This window comes from Dermacentor albipictus, unplaced genomic scaffold (assembly GCF_038994185.2).
Source record: "Dermacentor albipictus isolate Rhodes 1998 colony unplaced genomic scaffold, USDA_Dalb.pri_finalv2 scaffold_59, whole genome shotgun sequence".
NCBI classification, from domain to species: Eukaryota; Metazoa; Arthropoda; class Arachnida; order Ixodida; family Ixodidae; genus Dermacentor; species Dermacentor albipictus.
In genome coordinates, this window is record NW_027225613.1 from 107,523 (window position 1) to 115,504 (window position 7,982).

Here is a 7,982-nt window from a genome sequence, read left to right on the forward strand (position 1 = left end):
TTAACCCTGTCATGGTCCATCGCATATAATGTAAGGCACAAATGCTCAAAGAAATGGACGGCTTCGCAGCCGCAATCAAACCTCATTTGTGTGGGGCAGCCGCACTTCTCTGCCTGCCGTCGTCGTGTGTTGGTCTTCTCGCTCACCTACCATCAACCTATCTCGGCAGTCGTCCTGCATAACTCTTTCTATGGCATTTATCTGTTTGTATACAATAGCCGTGTGAGGGTTAGCGAGCATCACCTTCAGCCCTGGCGGCAGAGAGCAGCGCACGTTTAATGAGGAGGTTTTGGATTCGGCTTCCATCTGCGTCCGAATGCCCTTTCGTCCATTTTTTCGTTTTCGTTTGTCCGATAATTTGCACATTTCAAATAAGGAACAAAGCAGTACTTCTTTTCCTCTATGCTATCACTATCTTCATCGCTTGTGTGTGTGGAAGCGACAGTGTTGCCTTCAGTCATTGATACAATAGAGATGGCGAAACAAACCTAAGACTCGGCTTTCGCTAACCATGTTCACAGTTCAAATCAATTGCACTGTAAAAAACCCATATGGCAGGGATAAAGAAGACGTGACTGAGATGGTTTTTTTTTTTTCAAAGCGAATAGCTTTTTGCTTCTTTTCGCCCCGTTTTCGTGGTGGTAGGTGATGGTCTGATATTGACTGCCGACACGAAGTCGTTGATGCAAAGGGCACGCGCTCTCGCACAGCCGAGTTGCACGGCCGAGTGTCCTCACCGAACTGCAACTATTGCAGCTCTTTTAGAAGCACGCGCAGTAGCGTGAAAGCTTGGATCTCCCTAAAAAATAAAAAAAAGGTTTATGTTCAGTAGTAGAGAGCTCCGGGAGAACAGCGCTCCTCCTCTGCCGGTGCTCTCTCCCTTTGGCGGTTGCGGGGAACGGAACCGGCACTGACAGAGGAGGGCAGTCACCGTCCTTGCTGGCGCTTGCGCTGCTGGTCGCTTTAACCACCTACGAAGAAAAGTCGTACGTGTATAGCCACCAATACTATCAATACAGATGCGCTGGTTGATGGCTCAGTTCTCGACGGAATTATGGGACGAAATAATAAATAATACAATATCCTCGCTGCAACAAACGTGCTTCCGTCAGGCGCATAACTCCTTTCGTAAAGCGAGTAGCTTTCTAGAAGCGTTCGGCTATTCATCTACAACGACAGTCGTCGTCAATGGTTTCTGCGCAATTTACTTTTCCGCCTCGGGTGCTGACAATTCCTCAAAGTTAAATTGTCGCATGGATATTTCCTATTCAAAATCTGCTGCAAAATATAGGCCATAGACTTCAAGGAGTGGGTTGGGCACACCTGTACTCTGAAAGAAGATGTATTGCTAGAGAATAGCGGAGCAATACCGAAGCACACAAGAAAGAGATTTAAAAAGTTAGGGAACAGGAAATGGGATTCTAACTGCATTACAAATTGCAATGCTTCCGTTTATGAAACTGAGCAATATTCAAATGAAAACGAGAAGTAAGAAGAAAAGGAACGCATGTATTGCAGAGACAGTTAATGCACAAGAAATTGTACAGCGAATGGGTGTAAATGTAAATGAAGATGTACCTTAATGTCCTATACAAAGAACAAACGAGGCAGTGCTGGTTTGGTGCTCTTCTACCTTGGTTGCAGTCGGCACTACAGCAACTATAAAAAAAAGTCATTCTTTTCGAAAAAAAATATAAGACGCAGTAGGGTTTCCGGTTCCAGTTGGAACTGCAATCTATTTCGGATTGTGCATTTCAAAAGTTCTTGCTCAAACAGCCTTCGCTCTTCTCTAAACTTCTCTTTCCTGCAGCCTTTAAGTCAAGAAATCGCTCGGCGCGCAGGTAGCGGGATGATATCTCTCGAGCTGTTTAAAGTACTTCTGGTTCTTTCGAGGAAATCGTTCGTCATACCTTGAACGTGGTAGTGGCACTCGTGGTTTTGCTCGAAGAGGCAACGCAGCGGAGCGTTTTTCATCTAAAGCTTTAGTGGCGTCCTCGTTTTCCTATGTTTCAGACGAACGCTCAGTTATCTTTCCATCCTTTCCAGCGCGCCTTTATTTTTTTTTATTTGGCATGAGACGTCTCAAGCAAAAACTGCACGAAGGCCCATAGCTCATCGGCCGTGATGCCGGTGTGATGAAAAAAATATGAGTGTCTCTAACTTTTCACACTTCAGCGGCGCGTGTTTGATGCTCGGCTTCAGTCTACCTTCCTCACTGAATGTGGTCAGCAAACATCGAAATTCCGGTTACTGAAGTGAGGGGAAACTTAGTGTTGTATTGTACTAAATATATTTGAAATATCAGATTCCGTTCTAAAAGCGTTACTATAACTTACATCAAAGGAAACGAAACAGTAAAAAAGTGTCCACTGCCCATGTAAAAGCAATATGGCACTCTCATTATTTTGTTTCTCTCCCTCTCTCTCTCGCCTTCTATTTTTATGTAGGCAGAAGGGGTTTTAGACGTGAAACTCATCACTCACTTTCTTCCCAAGTCAAGACAAATAGCTCTGAACGTGCCCGTAAGCCCGCTAAAATTAGGGCCTTTGAGTACGCAGGCCTCAAAGACTTTTTCTGCCTGAAACAAAAAAATTTTTAAATGTAAGCACTTTGTACTAGAGAAATGAAAGCGAGCGCATGATAACGTTTTGGGAAGCGCGTAATATGGCATTACAGTTAGTCCAGGAGTAGAGCTTTTCTGCGCAGGTTCTGGCGACTTCCAGCGATTCTGAAAGCTGACGAGGAATAACGACCGGAAGTGCAAACTGTGCTTTCTATATCTATACTTGAACGGAGCACAGTAAATTTCGCTACCAGCTCCTTAGTCGCAAACTTCAGCTTTGTACTATGGCTTTACTTGAGTTTCCATTTCTTTTGTTTTGTACTGAAGAGGAATCGGTATGAGATGTTCACTCAACAAGATAAAATTCCTGCCTGTCGCATATTTACCACGAAAAAATAAGGACAAAAGAAAGCCAGTTTAGCCACGTAAAGCTAGAAAAGCTGTCATCGATACACTGGCGTCTAATTTGTTTGCACTTTGCGTTTATTTCGTTTTATTTGTAAAACTAGCAGGTCACAGCTTCGCATCTTTGATTTTCCAGCGTAAGATGGGCTAATGTTCATGTGATGCGCTCAAGCATAATATCAAGCCGCATGTTCGTCCCTGGCCATGCTGAAAGTGTTCAAGCTGTCCCATAGTGACGAATAGACGAAGGTTAGTGCGCTGACACGAGGCTATAGATTTAATCATCTTCTTCACATTTCACTAGCCTAGCAGTCGAATGTCGAAACCTGCGGTCAAACGATGTTCGCGTTCCGCTCTATAATGCCCGTCGACACAACGTTCGTTAGCTTTGTGAAGAACGAGGCCTCACCCAGCGTATTCCAGAGAGTGGGACATCAATTGCGGGAAAAGGGTACAGCGTTTCGAATCGAGCTCAGTTTATCCAACAGATAACTACCACGTCCTCTCCACAAGAAAAGGTCACCGCGCGCGCTCGCGTGGTCACGTACGCGGGACCCCCCTTTCCGTGCCAGGTGAATTTCTTTAACAAAATACTGTCAAATCCCGTGGGAGCTATTTCCACCATTAGGCACGTATGGCGCCACAGTTTGTAACGTGCGCAGAGTGACGAGGTTGAAAGCTCCAAAAACTAACCCCGGAGTTTACCCCACTTTTCACAGCGTGGTCAACTGCGACCACAGAGCCAAAAACAAAAAATAAAGCACCACCAAAGCAGCCAAGAAGTGGTTGAACGGTCAGTCCACGTACCAGACGTCTATTCGAATCACAAGAACAGTGAAGTCGCCTATGTCCCGAGGATCGGAACCGAAGGTAGGGGCTGTTCGCGTATTGTCTCATGACGCTGCTTCGTTTTCAGAAGGAAACGGTTAAAAAGGCTTGCAAAACCGCGTTTTTGTGAGGCGATGGTGAAAGTTCACGGTACCATGCTCCGCAATGAAAATTTCGTCCAGCAACACAGTCCACGCTGCGGTTCGAAATTTCAACGTTGAAATGTAATTATCAATAATTAAAAACTAACACTTACCTTTCGCATACCTCAGTCGAATGGACATCAACTTCGCTGCTAGAATTTTTGAGCCAGTAATTTGCTACGAGTTTGCACGGCTGCAGCGATAAGAACACAAGGGCCAGTTCACGTAGCAAGAATGGCGAGTTCCTGGAATGCAGGGGTTTCGACTCCCCCGAAGGTCATGGGTACGAGTGCCCTACCTCTACCCCAATTAACGGTACCTTATTTACGTTTGCCTTAATGAACCCCACAGGTGGCGGCTTACACCTGTGGGGTTCATTGTTGTCAGAATGTCAATTGGAATCCAACTTAGAGATATCGCTGGTTTGCCCGTATTTCCAAGTGTGTTCGACTCCCACCAAAGGTTGAGGGTCTGAATACGTATGAATTTCGGTGCCACAACGCCGGTCGGCGTAACGGCGGACATCGGATTTTTCACCCTATGAACCAGTCTAAGGTTCTCGCCTTAATAGCACCAAATGATGTTAACGCGCACAGCAAAATAAGAAACTGCTGGAGTTCCAGCTCCCAGCTCGTCACGTCGAGCTTTATTTGTGGGCTGCACATTCATCGCGATTTGAAATCGCTTTCTGCTTTTATATTCTGTTCGATGCCATGAATGTGGCCTACCTCATACAGGCAGAGGCCTATTTCAAGAGTAGACGCCCGAAACCGCTTTGTTGGATTGCTCAGGGGTTGAAAATTAATCTCAGTTCAAAGTCACTGCAAGCGCCACGCGTGCGCACTCGCGCCGTCGTCTGCATCACGTGTCATTGCTGTTAGCCCTGCCATTGGTCACGCTGCTCACCAGCACGCTGTTAGCGCCTTACGATCCCCGGTGCTCGTTGGGGCGCTTGTGTTCCCGTTGTAGCACGTTTAACGCGCAGTACCTTGCACGCGTAGAAGCGTGCAAATTTCCTGGTGTTTTCCAGTACAGCCTCTGCGGTGGCGAGCTCATTAATTGTCACTAACTCAATACACATGTCGCTTCTAGCAATAAGTTTATTTTGACGCGCACAATAACGTGACCCTTTGTAAACGTCTTGCAGTTCCTGCGTATACATGTGGCTCAAGGGAACACACACAAATGTTCGGGCCATCGCCTTGCAGAGGTGTCGCAATTTGAGCAGCAGTACTCACGGCAAATACAATCCGCGCCAGTCCGATGGTGGTTGAACGGCCCTGTGCATGTTTTAACGATACTCCCGCATGCAAACCATTATCAGCGTGGGACGTCAACGATGAAGAGAAGCGTTTATGTAGCCGTAGACGTCATTTGCTGCAGTCTGTTCTGCCGCTTTCGATATAAAGGTGTCGTCCTCTGTCACCACCCGACTCCGTTGGAGGCACCATAGGTCCCGTGAGCGCCACCGCTAAGAGGTGAAAGCAGAAGTTCACATCAAGATGCCGCTGGCACTGCTTAACTTATATTACACGTCGGCTAGCAAAACTAATGCAAGTAATTGGTTATATATGTTGCGCAAAGTTATTACAGTAAAGGCGTTAACCTTGCCTCCAGGTTGGGGTGCTGCCGTAGTTAGACCATAGCGCCACGTCTGCTGCGTGGCCCACTGACCGATTCGAAGGCACACCCGCTCGCACGAGCAATCGGAGGCTAGAACATGAAACGCGGCAGCGCTCCTTCCGCTGCAGACAAAAGAAGCTCGTTTGATTCAGGTGAGTGGAACTCCGTGCGATTGCGGTCGCACTCACAGGTTGAAGGAAGGAGTGGCTCCGAGTGCTCTGAGCTACAGAGCGAAGTGCTCCGGAAGAACTGGGCCGAATTCTTTGTCCTCGTAATCCGTCATTCTGTGACTGAAAAGAAAAAACAAAGAAAACGTGATGCAGTGGATGAGAACGAACCCGGAGTGCTTCGCTATGCCCCCCTCGTAACCCACTGGACAGTTTTAGAGCATTGATGCTCACAATTTATTTAACTTAAAAATTGTGACGAACAGACCAATTCGACTTCCTCATTTCCAAAAGGTTAACTGTTGTTTGTAGTTATAAATGCCACTCAGAAGAAAATAGGTGGGCTTTGTGACAGTTTTTCGAAGGGGAAAATACAACCACAAATAGAAACTATTGCCTTACACACCACGCCACAACGTCCTAAAGGACGTTGTGGCGTGGTGATAGACAAAGCCTTTTGTCCCTAGATGACTCTCCAGCCCGATTAACGCAGCCGTCATCCGCCCCGTCAAGCAAAAGTGGTTGAGCGCCGTTTTCTCCGCAGAAACAGGATCACCAAACGTCACCAGCATCCCGGCTTTTTTTTTGTGTGTGTGGAAAAATCGCTGAGAGAGTGTTTTCTCGGAGGACGCGCCGGCACCGTAACGTGACGGGACGGACGACAGTGTAAAGGGCGTGGGGATTCTTGCAGTCTCAAGGCGGCTGACAACGCAGCGGATTGGGCAGAGGAGCAAGCCTCTCTTGCACATGCCGCACACGAGAGCGTAGTAGTGGCCCTGCGCTGCGCTGCAGAGAAGCCAGCTTCACGGACGCAACGCCGTCTTTTAAATGCGCAAGCATTCCTTTCTCTACCCAATGAGAAAACCCGTCTGTCCGTTCGTCCGTCCATCTGTCCGCCCGTCCGTTTTCAGAAACAACGCTGAAACTCGGTTTGTTGTTAAGGAATAAGTCTATTATTCCAGAGTGCAGTACAGAATAAGCTGCTGGCATGAGGTCTAGTATTTTTTACCTTGGATATATGTAATAGCAGGACCCATAGAGGTATCTGAGCACCACAAGCTAGACCCCAAAGCGGCAAAAAAAAGGTATCGCATAGATTCGGGCTAAGAACGGCAGAAAGTTCCGTTCGCTGGCGACGACGCTGATGGCAGCCTCAGTATGGCATCACGGTAGCCAAAGTAGTGATTACCGGTGGTCCTTTCGCCCGTCTGCGAAGCCCTACAGGCTGTTTTGCAATTTGCTCGACGTAGCCAGCGAAGAAAAAAAAAAACAGAATTCGCGCAAGGGAATCAACAGAAGTTTCACTTTCCGTTTTCCTTTTTTTTTTGTCTCTGAGCCCCTAATCATGGGGTGTGTGCGAGGCATAGCCTGGGGGCCACGGCCGCGAACGGACTGCGCCTCTTTTAGAAATCTACTGCAAAGCAAACGTCACTGATAACGCAAAGTTAGAGCTGTGTTAGCGGTTTCGCAATCCCAAATTGATTTTTTTTACGTGCGCTTGTAGAGGACCTGACCTGAAGTTAAACAGGCTGCGAAATTGACCAGAGACACGTTAACAAGAAATTGAGAGAGGAGGAAAATACGGAAAATGTGTGAGGTACACGAACAAAAGAACTAGAAAGAAGTTAAAGTTAAAAAGAAAGATGACAATCAACGATGCCTTCGAATGACCTATCTCTCTGTCGTTCGCCTCGGTACGTGCCGTATGTGCCCAATTTTAGACACTGTACCTCAATTCTAGCTTACTCTAATCGAATTTCCTTCCGCCCAACCCGCAATACTTCAATTTTCTTTTTCAGAACGTATGTAATCAATTGTTGAACCATTATTTTCATATTTATATTTTTGTTTCCTAAGTATGCGTAATCTTTACAAGTGCAGTCGGCTTAACTTTTCCTTCTGCAGGAACATATTTTCTTTTTTGCGTGTGCGTGTATGTGCATTATCAACTCCAATGATTTCCTTGATTCGGATCTCCTTTTTTTTGTTAGTTCGAGTCTTTCGATTAGTTGGCAGTAATTGATACGCATCCCACATTACATGGTTGCTTGACTATTTCAAAACTCAGTATATCGGACGATAGCACTCTGAGTTAAGCTCTTCGGACTTTATTGAAGTAAACGCAGCACTATGCTAATATCAAGAATGGCGTGAGCTGCTTTCAATACATAACTAATAAGACGGAGCTAAAAACAGAAAATCAATGGGAGTGACCGGACTTACAAGTGCGCATTACCAACTGCAACTTTACTT